Source organism: Salvelinus alpinus, chromosome 6, assembly GCF_045679555.1.
Source record: "Salvelinus alpinus chromosome 6, SLU_Salpinus.1, whole genome shotgun sequence".
NCBI lineage: Eukaryota > Metazoa > Chordata > Actinopteri > Salmoniformes > Salmonidae > Salvelinus > Salvelinus alpinus.
In genome coordinates, this window is record NC_092091.1 from 31,970,124 (window position 1) to 31,985,089 (window position 14,966).

The window sequence follows — 14,966 nt, forward strand, 5'->3', positions numbered from 1 at the left end:
AAAGAAAGAGGGGGAAAATAAAGATTGGGTAGGAAGAGAGGGGCGAGAGGAGGAGGCACAGAGAGGGAGGGAGAAAGGTGGTAGCCTACAGAAACAGAGTGGGGATAAAGAGACATATAGGAGGGAGCGATAGCAGGATATTTTAAGGTCCAATGCATACGTCTTTTAACTCGATATCAAATCATTTCTGGGTAACAATTAAGTACCTTTCTGTGATTGTTTTCAAATGACAAAAATAGCTTCTTAGCAAACAGCAATTTCTCAAGCAAGACTCTTGCTAGGACTGTCTGGGAGTGGTCTGAGTGGGAGGGGAAAACTGAAAACTAGCTGTTATTGGCAGTGAGGTTTGGAACTCTTTCTTATTGGTCTATTACTGATGTCACCAGGCAGGCTAAAAATCCATGCCACGAAAACAGGCAACGATTTCAGGCAGTCTTTTCAAACAGCTCTTACACTAAAAGCCCATTATCATCATGTTCACAAATTCACAGTATAATTCCAACCTCATAGTGTGGAAACATAGACTGAGTATACAAAACATTAAGAACAACTGCTCTTTCCATGACATCCATGTGTAGATCAGAATAGATGAATGGGAGGGGGCAGGTTAAATAAGTATTTTCAAGCCTTGAGACAATTGAGGCATGGATTGTGTATGTGTGCCATTCAGAGTGAATGGGCAAGACAAGATATTTAAATGCCTTTAAATGGGGTATGGTGCACCAGTTTGTGTGAAGAACTGCAACACTGCTGGGTTTTTCATGCTCAACAGTTTCCCGTGTGTATCAAGAATGGTCCACCACCCAAAGGAGATCCAGCCAACTTGACAACTGTGGGAAGCATTGGAGTCAACATGGGTCAGCATCCCTTTGGAACGCTTTCGACACCTTGTAGAGTCCACGCCCAACGAATTGAGGCTGTTTGAGAGGGGGGGAACTCAATATTAGGAAGGTGTTCCGAATGTTTGGCATACTCAGTGTATATAAAACACAGGAAAATCATGTTTTTGACTGCACTGGGCCTTTAAGTATCTCCAGACCCGAGCAGACAGAGAGCCTGGGGCATCTCCCCCTCTCTGTGTCCAGCTGTCAATCACACTGTGCGAGGGGGGGTAGGGTAACAGGGGGGCCGCCCCCAGAAAACTCCACAGATGAGTGTAATTTCTAACTCATAGCAGTTGATTCCAGAAACAACAAATGTGAACCTGCCCCGTCAACGAAGCTAAGAAAAAGCGGCATGCAATTTCTCATCCAAAGATTTCCTCACAAACGCAAACACCAGCTTCACTTGAGAAAAAGCAAGAAAAAAAAGCAGATAAATCCGACGTTGTCAAAACATATAAACACAGAATGTTGGACAGGACTGGCGCTGTACACAGCGGTAGCTTAACTAAAACACGGCCCGGACTCCTGGATGCTAGGAGAACAGTATTACATCTTCTTGCCTACATGAGGCCCCACAATGACTCAGACAGGACACTACAGATCTACTCTCAGGGAAACGTTACTCCAAGGCCTTGTTGAAGAGTGAAAAGGTCAAAGAGTGAGCTCAGGTTATGGCAAACATGAGCCTGTTGTTTCCTAAACACTGTCAGAGGTGATTTACCTGTGTGACTAGCGTAACACATAACATCACCCTGCTACAGACAGATAGGGTGTCATGAAAATGCCAAACCCATCTCACTCAACTTCACCTGGACCTATCCTATTGGGTTTAATGGGTTGACACTGCATCAGAGCACATGGGAATTGTTGGTAATTAATGACAGGGCTAGGGTGGCAGGATTCCGTCTCTGATTGACCCAGCCTGACCTGCGCTACTTAGTTACCATGGAGATCAGGGGTCACCATAGTGACCGGGGGAGTCCTGTTCCATATGGGTGAGTGGGTTGCATCCCCGGGGCAAGAGGGAGGGCAGTCTAAAGGTGGGCATGAGTAAGCACTGGGGTGGAGGAGAGAGGAGGGGGAAGGGGGAGATATGGGGGGATGACTGGAGGGGTCCATGGGTCTCAGCTGGGTATAATTACAGGGTGTTACAGAGAGGAGCCCTTGTCCCCTTGCCCGTGTTCTCCATCGACCTGAGGGGAACACTCCTACACTCCCCACAAAGAGGAAGTCTGTGCCCCATCCAGGGAACTGTGGGCAGTAGGGGATGCGACCAGTCTGCTGCCTGCCAATTCAGACTGCCCAGGAACCTACAAGCAAACAGGGCTCTGCCCATAGTGCCCAGATCAGCTCTGAACATCCCACACACAGACTGGTCATTCATCATCACACATACACACATTCCAGTCAGTTAGGTTTCCATCTGTACAGCATGGGTCTGCTGGGGTTAACCCTCTACAGGCCAATCACCCATTACAGCTCAAACGGATCAATTATCTCATCCTTAACTCTTCAATCAGATAAGCCCTTTGCCCTCGGTTGTTCAATCACCATGAAAACTTCAAATCTACTCTCATGATCCCCACACACACACACACACACACACACACACACACACACACACACACACACACACACACACACACACACACACACACACACACACACACACACACACACACACACACACACACACACACACACACACACACACACACACACACACACACACACACACACACACACGCCCTCTGGCCTGCGACCTCTGCTGGCCTGTGCTCAGCAGGTAGTGACAAATGAGCTGATAGCTAATCTCTGTTGAGGTGGAGCTGGTAGAGGGCTGAACAGAGAGCCTGTGTCTGATGCCATGGGACACGGCAGGAGGCACAGCCACTGTTACAGCCTCAGTGCACGCACATAGACACAAACACACAGTATTGAGAGGGACCAGAAAGTACAAGGATCTTTGTCCAATACTACTTACTGTATCTACAATGAATGGTAACTACACCATAAATAGTATAAAGAGAGACGTTGATACCCTATTAAAACAGACAAATAAACGGAATGGTAGATGAGGTGTAGAGACAGCAGGATAAGGGTCCACCACAGGAAAGTGCTGTCCTAGCTGAATCGCTCTCTGGCCTGGGCAGGGTGTTTCTACACGGTCTGTCTGGGACACTGGGTCACTGTTAGGTCTCGTTCTCCAAGGGCCCCAATCTCTTTCCAGAACCTTCCTCATTAGAGTGAAGGGGTGAATGCAGAGCATTGTGGGGGATTTCCCCAGTCTGTGGTGTCCGGCTGGAGCGGAGCACGCTCAGAAGAGCCTGACGCCAGCAGGACCAGTCAGCAGACCACACTGACCCGATTCACCAGGAGAGGAGAGGTTCTACTGAGGACAGTCAGACCCGGCTCCCTATACTGCACAGCAACCCTCTCCCCTGGAGACTCACAGTCTCAACCCCAAACACACAGAGGGGAAGACCAAACACAAAGCTATGCATGAGATGACTTATGTGTTTACACACCTCTCCTATTGGACTTTATTCTTTACCTGCGCTAGCAATAAGCATTGTGTTATGAGTATGTTCGCTTTGAGTTTTGTGTACAAAGTGTGTATTTCTGGCTACGTCGAGGTATTAGGTCTAAAGAGTGAGCCTGCGGAGACACGCAAGGTCCTCTCTCCCATGACTGGGAAAAACATTAGATCTACAGCCACACAGAAATAAATCCTAGCCACATGAAAACTCCTGACATCAATGGTTCTGACTCCTCAGCCAAGTCGCCACAGCAAACAATAGAGACAAGTTCAAAAATGTGTCACAGATGAGGAGTACTGACGTGGTGAACATAGCTCCAACAACACGTGAAGCTCTGCCAAAGGGGAAAAAATACCTCCTCCAAGGAAAGAACGAGGGAAAGGGGGGATATGAGAGCCAAGGATCCCTTAAGCACATCAGCCGTTTCAATGTTCTCACAGTAACATTTGTGATATTATTTTGGGACAATATTATATTATATTTTGTTTGCTACTGTAGGTACCGTTAGTCGGCTGTACCTGTGCCAAAACGCCGGTATTTTTCATTCTATAGCTTGTTCTCCATCTTCTTTTTAAATACTGAGCCAACATGTTTTCAGCACTTTTATTTCTGACTGATCAAAACTCGTTCACTCATGTCTCCCTCGTCTCTCTGCAGCAGACATATAGTGAGCAATATGTTTGGAACATCAAATCGCAATAAAATCGGAATATCGATTTTGCAATACATATCATATCGGCACCTATAGTAAGTATTGTGATAATATTGTATCGTGAGGTCCCTGGCAATTCCCAGCCCTACTGTATACTGTAATACTCAAATACATTGTCAACTCACACTAAGGCCTTTGTCATGAGGTATCAGTTCAATGGTCTGTGAAATGGATTTGAAGGCCTTTCCACTGATGAAAATTGTAACATCAAGTGCTTGATAGCACATTAAACATACTATTGAGATGAATTGTGGTGGTGGATCAAAATTGTCAAAGACTCCAGCCACCCAAGTAATAGACTGTTCTCTCTGCTACCGCACGGCAAGCGGTACCGGAACGCCAAATCTAGGTCCAAAAGTCTCATGAACAACTTCTACCCCCGAGCCATAAGACTGCAAAATAGTTCATCAAATAGCCACCCGAATTATCTGCATTGACCCTTTTCTGAAAAAACAAATGTTTAGTTTTAGTTTATATTACCACTTTTTCTCCCCAATTTCATGGTATCCAATTGGTAGTTACAGTCTTGTCTCATCGCTGCAACTCCCGTACGGACTCGGGAGAGGCGAAGGTCGAGAGCCGTGCGTCCTCCGAAACACAACCCAGCCAAGCCGCACTGATTCTTGACACAACGCCAGCTTAACCCGGAAGCCAGCCGCACCAATGTGTCGGAGGAAACACCATACACCTGGCGACCGTGTCAGCGTGCATTGCGTCCGGCCCGCCACAAGAGTCGCTAGTGGCCAATAGTTTCTACCGTTAAACCATCAGCTCCCCTCTACTTCCCCCATGGACATTTTCCCCCACAACAGCATGTTGTTTTTAATTATTTTGTTTTAAGCCTTCCCTAAACCATAGCCCTAACCTTAACTACTCAGAATGAATACATAAACTTGACCCTTTCAGTTGTTAATGTTTTAACCCTGTAACCACACGGAATAAACCCTGTAATCTTGCGGAATTGTAGAAAATAGACGTTCATCCATAATAAGTCGAATTTCGAAGTGAAACTAAGAGATCTTGTTGCTCACACACCATACCAAAGAGAGGGACTTTTTCTCTCTCGGTCTGCCTCAGTTTGCTTAGGTTTTGCAGGTGAGTGTGGAACAGCGGGTGGTGGTGACACTGTTGAGGCGAGATGACCACAAATTTGTTGGGATAAACTGTCTTGTCAGATAGAGAAACACACACTGTGACTCTCTCTCCTGTTGTTTATAAACACAGCCAGTTGTGTTTGGAGGAAAAAACATGCAGGTCCTGTAAATGTCTGGGGGGGGCTGCTTTCCTGGAGGTGTGTTGTTTGTTGAGGAGACAGGAGGAGAGGAAGCAGTGTACACAGGGATGGATGTACACATGTGTCAGACCATGGCAGGGTCAGGGGTTGCTGGAGAAGGGGAGTGAGGAAAACAGACAGTACAAGAGAGGGAGAGTACGTCTCATCACTCGCTCTTATCACACCTCTGACCTATAGCAGTGGTCTGCTAACAGTTTAAAAACGCTCTCACACAGAGTGGAGACAAGAGTCGTAAGGCGCCATGTTCTACCGTCTTCTAATCTAATTAATACTACTCTATTCCTAAGCCACTTCCTCGTCCTCTTACCTCTCTGTTTTCATAGTCTCTTTATATTCCTGAAGCTGTAAAGCTAGCAGCAGGACAGCACAGTATTTAGGAACTTATTAAAGTAAATCACGGAAAAACAAAACAGGCCTGCGCCAGTCAGCGTCCCATGCCAAAGTGGAATTTTAAAACAACCTTGTAAACCTGGTTTCTGAGCTGGACCCATGCTTATTAAAAAGGGAGGAAGATACCGCAGCTTATTTGGTACCAGTATCCTATATACCACCTTAGTCCTCCTTGATCCACATCAATCCACTTTAGTCTATGCCTGTCCTGTACCCTTCTGACATCCGTAGTTCTCACAGTCCACTCTGCCTTCCAGCTTTAGTATCATAGTAGTGAGCAGGCATTTATAGAAGAAAGTGGAAAATGTGTCCTCAGGTAAAAATAGATACCAGGTAGGCCCAGTGATAACCATCTGATCCCAACTGTGTATTGTTGTTTCTGTTTTTAGCTGATGTATGTGTGTTTTGTGTATGTTTGGGACCCCATTCAAAACATGTTCTTGCGAAATCAGAACTCACGATCAAGACTTGTGACGGGAGAGTTGATGTTTGCAATCAAAATTGACCCGTAATATGTGAGCCCCAAGTTGTATTGAGCTATTAAGTGAAATGAGTTTCTGTGCTCCTCTCCCTCTCTCTATTGATTTCATTTCACTGTTCTTGGGCTCTGGCTACAGGCTGGACACAGAGAAGGGTAATTATATTGGAAACTGCATGGCTGGATGAAATGGCTATTTTCTCTGGCTGGTGTGGTGGCTGCCCTGAAGGGAACGGTGAGCAGAGCTGGGCACCCTGGTGGTGGTGTAATGTTAGTGAGGCCATGGGAATGGACTGTAACCATGTGAGAGAGGTCCTGTGAGGTCAGGTCAACCTGTGATCAGGTCAACACCTCTGACCTCTCATTCACTCAGTGGTTAACAGTAAAAAAAAACTGAAAACAGTAGATTTAATTTTTACCTACTCACGTAAGAAAGCTTTCCCTCACTTTAGAAGTTAGTTACAGTATATTGTCGAGGTTATAGAGTGTGAAATATAGTTTTATTTTTCAGTGATAAAAATGTGGTTGTAGTAATATAGATGTGGTTTTGTAGGCTGACATGGTGGTTGTAGTGATATAGCTAGATGTGGTCAGTGTGATCGGTGGTGTTAGTTCATGGTGTTTACAGAGTTATGAAGAGGGCCGTTTGGGTACAGTAAATACCTCTCAGTAGGGCTTTACCTCAAGGTTGGTGGGGGTAGGGTACCCACTTTGCTGGCACTGCCACGCTACCTACCAATGCTGCCCCTGCCCCCCACTGGAATGGAAGAGGGTTTGTCTGAATGGGGCAGATTGAGCAGATTTGGGTCGTACCCAGCCCACAATCACAGGGCCTGTGTGCAGCCTGGGACTAGCGCTGGACAAGGGTGGGGTATGCCTCAACAAACACTCCCTTTCACCCCTTCCTGGAACATCACACTAGTTACCTCTACATCAACAGCCCAGACTGAGCTACTCACAAACCATACATGTACTACATCCCTCCCATAGACAAGCTAGTGGCTGAGCCAGTTAGTGAGGGATACAAGCTCTCTGAAAGACAGTGATAAACTGAATGAACAGGGAGTAGGCCTACTTTATTGAATGAGGATATGAAAGGGAGAGTGACGGTCAGTCAATCATGTTGTCTGTTGTTCATTAAGAGCATAGAGCATAGCTGTAGTCAGTAGTAAGTATGTTAGCAATAGGAGAGCAGTGGAGCAGAGTAGAACTAACCTCTCCACCCCAGCCTGTTGCTCCATCCCTGCTGGGATTAGCCCGACCTGCCTCTCATAACATTCCAGCTCCCAGCTATTACTGATCAGAAACAAGGCTTCTGCTCTGTCTGTCAATATGCCCCTGGGTCAAATTCTAGAACAACCAGCCAGACGCTTTATCCCTAATTGTCTAATTGTCTGTGGGTTGCTATTTTTGGCTATCTGACTCTGGTTACTATGTTTGTATGTATGTTTCCATTTTTACGGCGTTAACATTGTACGAATGTGCAGACCAGCTGGCTGGTGTGTTTACGGACATATTCAATGTCTCCCTATCCCAGTCTGCTGTCCCCAAATGCTTCAAGATGGCTACCATTTTTCCTGTACCCAAGAAGGCAAAGATAACTGAACTAAATGACTACTGCCCCGTAGAACTCACTTCTGTCATCATGAAGTGCTTTGAGAGACTAGTCAAGGATCATATCACCTCCACCTTACCTGCCACCCTAGACCCACTTCAGTTTGCATACCGCCCCAACAGGTCCACAGACGACACAATTGCCATCACACTGCACACGGCCCTATCCCATCTGGACAAGAGGAATACCTATGTAAGAATGCTGTTAATTGACTACAGCTCAGCATTCAACACCATAGTACCCTCCAAGCTCATCATCATCAAGCTGGAGGCCCTGGGTCTCAACCCCGCCCTGTGCAATTGGGTCCTGGATTTTCTGACGGGCCGCCAAGGGTGAGTGCTCAGCCCCCTCCTGTACTCCCTGTTCACCCACGACTGCGTGGACACAACAGTAGTGGGCTTGATTAGCAACAACGACGAGGCGGCCTACAGGGAGGAGGTGAGGGCACTCGGAGTGTGGTGTCAGGAAAACAACCTCTCGCTTAACGTCAACAAAATAAAGGAGATGATCGTGGACTTCAGGAAACAGCAGAGGGAGCACCTCCCTATCCACATCGATGGGACAGCAGTGGAGAAGGTGGACAGTTTTAAGTTCCTCGGCATACACATCACAGACGAACTGAAATGGTCCACGCACACAGACAGTGTGGTGAAGAAGGTGCAACAGCGCCTCTTCAACCTCAGGAGGCTGAAGAAATTCGGCTTCTCACCCAAAACACTGACAAACGTTTTTACAGATGCACAATCGAGAGCATCCTGTCGGGCTGTATCACAGCCTGGTACGGCAACTGCACCGCCCTCAACTGCAAGGCTCTCCAGAGGGTGGTGCGGTCTGCACAACGCATCACAGGGGGGCAAACTACCTGCCCTCCATGACACCTACAGCACGCAATGTCACAGGAATGCCAAAAAGATCATCAAGGACATCAACCACCCGAGCCACTGCCTGTTCACACTGCTACCATCTAGAAGGCGAGGTCAGTACAGGTGCATCAAAGCTGGGACCGAGAGATTGAGAAACAGCTTCAATCTCAAGGCCATCAGACTGCTAAACAGCAATCACTACCTCAGAGAGTCTGCTGCCTACATTGAGACCCAATCGCTGGCCACTTTAATAAATGGATCACTAGTCACTTTATACAATGCCACTCTAAATAATGCTACTTTAATAATGTTTACATATGTTATATTACTCATATCACATGTATATACTGTATTTTATACCATCTATTGCACCTTGCCTATGCCGCTCGGCCATCACTCATCCATATACTTACATGTACATATTCTCATTCCCCCTTTAGATTTGTGTGTATTAGGTAGTTGTTGGGGAATTGTTAGATGACTTGTTAGATATAACTGCACTGTCGGAACTAGAAGCACAAGCATTTCGCTACACTCGCATTAACATCTGCTAACCGGACTACTGAACTCTAATCCCTGAACCCTAACCTCTGACCTCTCCTGCACAGGCTCAACACTACAGCCATGGTAGGCCCCGCAGAGTGTGAGTAGGCTGCGAGAAACATTTCTGCAAAATCAATGTTTTATTTTCCCTTTCAATCAGAAAAAGTTAATAAGAAGACCAATATGCAATCTAGTCTGGTTTAGTCAAATCTGGTTTACATCAACATGGCCAGTTTAGTCTAACTATTGGTCAGGTCCACTATATGTAGTCTCTTATCTGACCTGCATGCCACAGACAGAGGGGCTTTAAGTCTGTAATTGTCTTTACCCCAGGGGTATGAAGCCTGTCCCCAAGCCAGCCCAGACATTCCTCCCCTCTCTGGACTGTCTCAATCTGCTACTGTTGTCCCCTACCTACCCCCACAGGGCATCGTGACATTCTAGACCACTCCTCGAGTACCCCCAACAGCACACATTGTTTTGTAGCACACCTGATTCAACTTGTCAATTAATCATCAAGCCCTCAAAGAGTTGAATCAGGTGAGTTTGTCCGGGGCAACAACAAAAATGTCTGCTGTTGGAGGTACTTGAGTACTAGAGTTGGGAAACACTGCCCTGGGGGGCTGCAGACTGTAACAAATGAGTGTGAATGACTGACATGCTGGTGTGAGTCATCCAGGAGTCCAGTGCTGCTGACCCCTTAGACTCCCTACCGTCTCTTTACAGCCTCATATCTGGGGTGACCTGGACTGACTGTCCTCTCATCCATTCCCCAGACACCCCCTCAACACTGGGGGAAGGGAGGGACCGGTAAGCCCGGTGGAGACAGAGGGCCACTTCACAGTGTGAACAGCAGGGGCCTGGAAGTCCTGAGTCTCTCTAGCACAATTTCAGAGACTCTCTGTCTTACTTCATAGATATCTCTCTCCATCTTTACTCCGTCTTTCCCCCTCTCTCTTCATCTCCTTCCCTCTCCCCATCTCCCCCTCCTAGCCTCTCTTCCGTTGTTCAGTATGTTGTGTTCTGCTCATATCTGTGTCACTCTGATCTACAGACATGCCACACACCAACATGGACATATCCTGACACTGTTACTGTTTTAGTCAAACCAATCCATTCAATTCACTTCAGGGAAGGAGAGAGAAAAAAAAGTTGCTTGGTTTATCAGAGAAGTGAGTTATTTACCCATCTCTTCCTTCCTGTGTTTAGTCAAAGGGGATTACAGTGGGAGGGAATGCAGAGCAGATAGCTAATGGAGTTTACTCACTGTCAGGTAACCCAGGAATAAACCCCCCTCTCTCTCCCCCTGCACTGGACCCTGAGACAGTCTGAGATGGTCTGGGACGGCTGTGTTTACATACACCAGGCCTGACTACACAGCCACCGCATGGCCCCAGCCCCGGAATAATGTACTATCTGTTTAATAGGGAGAGAGAGCCCTGTTTATAGAGAAGGCCCATTTTAACTGGCTAATGGACTGTTGGGTCAGAGGTCAATGTTAACCCATGTTACTTCCTGTTATCATTACCACTCTGCTCTGATGAGGATAGGTGCTCAACTCGCTGGACTCTCAGATCTACTTATCCAAAATTGACTCATTAGCCTGCTAAGCCTGGAGCGGCCGTGATGCTTGCTCATTTTCCTCCGTGGAATCAGAGTAGCACTTTGTATGAAGACCTGTGGAAAATGTTCCCTCATTGAAGATCAAATCAAATTTTTATTGTCACATGCTTTGTAAACAACTGTAACGATTTCCTCTTCGTCTGAGGAGGAGTAGCAAGGATCGGACCAATGTGCAGCGTGGTAAGTGTCCATAATAGATTTTTAATAAATCCTGCTCTGGTGCGGGACGTGGACCCCACTCCACCATAGTCTTGGCCCACTTATGTGGCGCCTTTGGATCGGCGACCCTCGCCGCCGACCTCGGACTGGGGACCCTTTCAGCGGGCCCCGAATAGACGAAAGACTCCGGCAGCGCTGGACAGGCGGGAGGCAGCTCCTGACTGACGGGCGGCTCTGGCTGCTCCGGACAGGAGGGAGACTCTGGCTGCTCCGGACAGGAGGGAGACTCTGGCTGCTCCGGACAGGAGGGAGACTCTGGCTGCTCCGGACTGGAGGGAGACTCTGGCTGCTCCGGACTGGAGGGAGACTCTGGCTGCTCCGGACTGGAGGGAGACTCTGGAGGCTCCGGACTAGAGGGCGTCGCTGGAGGCTCCGGACTAGAAGGCGTCGCTGGAGGCTCCGGACTGACGTCCTTCGTTGGAGGCCTCATGCCATGGATCCTCACCGGAGGCTTCGTGCCATGGATCCTCACCGGAGGCTTCGTGCCATGGATCCTCACCGGAGGCTTCGTGCCATGGATCCTCACCGGAGGCTTCGTGCCATGGATCCTCACAGGAGGCTTCGTGCCATGGATCATCACTGGAGGCTTTGTGCCATGGATCATGACTGGAGGCTTCATGCCATGGATCATCACTGGAGGCTTCGTGCCATGGATCATCACTGGAGGCTTCGTGCCATGGATCATCACTGGAGGCTTCGTGCCATGGATCATCACTGGAGGCTTCGTGCCATGGATCATCACTGGAGGCTTCGTGCCATGGATCATCACTGGAGGCTTCGTGCCATGGATTATCACTGGAGGCTTCTTGCCATGGATTATCACTGGAGGCTTCGTGCCATGGATCATCACTGGAGGCTTCGTGCCATGGATTATCACTGGAGGCTTCTTGCCATGGATTATCACTGGATTGGAGAGACACACAGAAGGCCTGGCTCTGGGAGAAGGCACAGGACTCACCAGGCTGGGGAGACATGCAGGAGGGTTAGTGCTTAGCACAGACACAGAACTCACCAGGCTGGGGAGACATGCAGGAGGCCTTGTCCTTGGCCGAGGCACCGGATGCACTGGACCGTGGAGGCGCACTGGCGGTCTCGAGCGCAGAGCTAGCACAACTCGTCCTGGCTGTATCCCCCCTGTAGCCCGGCAAGTGCGGGGAGTGTGTAGGGCTGGCGCAGTATACCCCGGGCCGAGGAGACGCATTGGAGACCAGATGCGCTGAGCCGGCATCATCCCTCCTGGCTCGATGCCCACTCTAGCCCGGACGATTCGAGGAGCCGTGATGTAGCGCACCGGGCTATGCGTGCGCACTGGGGACACCTTGCGCTTCTCCGCATAACACGGTGCCTGCCCAGCCACTCTCTCGCCACGGTAAGCACGGGGAGTTGGCTCAGGTCTCCTACCTGAGTCCGCCTATCTACCCGTGTGCCCCCCCCCCAAAAAAAAAATCTGGGGCTGCCTCTCGTGCCCGTTACCTCGCGCCAATTCCTCATAGCGGCGTCATTCCGCTCTAGCTGCCTCCAGCTCCTCTTTCGGACGGCGATACTCCCCCGGCTGTGCCCAGGGTCCTTTGCCGTCCAAAATTTCCTCCCAAGTCCAGGAGTCCAGAACCCTCTGCTCCTGGTTACTACGCTGCTTGGTCCTTTTTTGGTGGGTGGTTCTGTAACAGATTTCCTCTTCGTCTGAGGAGGAGTAGCAAGGATCGGACCAATGTGCAGCGTGGTAAGTGTCCATAATAGATTTTTAATAAATCTAAATGAACACAGAAAGTAACAAAACACGAACAAACAACCGAAACAGTCCCGTATGGTGCAAACACTAACACAGGAAACAACCACCCACAAAACACACTAGAAAACAGGCTACCTAAATATGGCTCCCAATCAGAGACAACGACGGACACCTGCCTCTGATTGAGAACCATACTAGGCCAAACACATAGAAATATAACAACAGAACAAAACATAGAAAAACAACATACAATGCCCACCCCAACTCACGCCCTGACCAACTAAAATAAAGACATAAAAAAGGAACTAAGGTCAGAACGTGATAACAACAGGTGTACACTAACAGTGAAATGCTTACTTACGGGCCCTTCCCAACTATGCAGTAAACAAAAAATAAAACAATAATAATAATAATAACAGTAATAAAAAATATATAGTAACACAAGGAATAAATTCACAATGAGCAATAATAGCTTAGTTATATACATGGGGTACCAGTACCAAGTCGATGTGCAGGGAAATTGAGGTAGATACAGTGCCTTCGGAAAGTATTCAGACCCCTTGACTTTTTACACATTTTGTTACATTACAGCCGCATTCTAAAATTGACCCCAAAAAATGGTTTTAGAAATGTTTGCCAATTTATTACAAATAAAACTTTGACAGCGTTTACAACATCGAATCTTTTTGGGAATGACGCCACAAGCTTGGCACACCTGTATTTGGGGAGTTTCACCCATTCTTCTCTGCAGATCCTCTCAAGCTCTGTCAGGTTGGATGGGAAGCGTTGCTGCACAGCTATTTTCAGGTCTCTCCAGAGATGTTCGATCGGGTTCAAGTCCGGGCTCTGGCTGGGCCACAAAAGGACATTCAAAGACTTGTCCCGAAGCCACTCCTGCGTTGTCTTGGCTGTGTGCTTTGGGTCGTTGTCCTGTTGGAAGGTAAACCTTTGCCCCAGTCTAAGGTCCTGAGCGCTCTGGAGCAGGTTTTCATCGAGGATCTCTCTGTACTTTGCTCCGTTCATCTTTCCCTCGATCCTGACTAGTCTCCCAGTCCCTGCCTCTGAAAAACATCCCCACAGCATGATGCTGCCCCCACCATGCTTCACCGTAGGGATGGTGCCAGTTTTTCTCCAGATGTGATGCTTGACATTCAGGCCAAAGAGTTCAATCTTGGTTTCATCAAACCAGAGAATCTTGTTTCTCATGGTCTGAGAGTCTTTAGGTGCCTTTTGGCAAACTCCAAGCGGGCTGTCATGTACCTTTTACTGAGGAGTGGCTTCCGTCTGACCACGCTACCTAATAGGCCTAATTGGTGGAATGCTGCAGAGATGGTTGTCCTTCTGGAAGTTTCTCCCATCTACACAGAGGAACTCTGGAGCTCTGTCAGAGTGACAGGAACTCTGGAGCTCTGTTAGGTGCCTTTTGGCAAACTCCAAGCGGGCTGTCATGTACCTTTTACTGAGGAGTGGCTTCCGTCTGGCCACGCTACCTAATAGGCCTAATTGGTGGAATGCTGCAGAGATGGTTGTCCTTCTGGAAGTTTCTCCCATCTACACAGAGGAACTCTGGAGCTCTGTCAGAGTGACCATCGGGTTCTTGGTCTCCTCCCTGACCAAGGCCCTTCTCTCCCCCGAATCCTCAGTTTGGTCGGGCGGCCAGCTTTAGGAAGAGTCTTGGTGGTTCCAAACATTTTCCATTTAAGAATGATGGAGGCCACTGTGTTCTTGGGGACCTTCAATGCAGCAAACAATTTTTGGTACCCTTCCCCTGATCTGTGCCTCGACACAATCCTGTCTCGGAGCTCTACGGACAATTCCTTTGACCTTCTGGCTTGGTTTTTGCTCTGACAACGGTGGGACCTTATAAAGACAGGTGTGTGCCTTTCCAAATCATGTCCAATCAATTGAATTTACCACAGGTGGACTCCAATCAAGTTGTAGAAACATTTCGAGGATGATCAATGGAAACAGAATGCACCTGGGCTCAATTTTGAGTCTCATATCAAAGGGTCTGAATACTTATGTAAATAAGGTATCTGTTTTTTTTATTTTCAATACATTTGTAAAAATCTCTAA

At 48.0% G+C, this 14,966-nt stretch overlaps 1 protein-coding gene across 1 annotated transcript in view; it reads right to left on the bottom strand.

The window, feature by feature from the left end:
- LOC139578569 (sec1 family domain-containing protein 2-like) overlaps positions 1-14,966 on the bottom strand; it is a 164,827-nt gene that overhangs the window by 110,294 nt on the left and 39,567 nt on the right. The gene's annotated exons all lie outside the window — the stretch shown is intronic.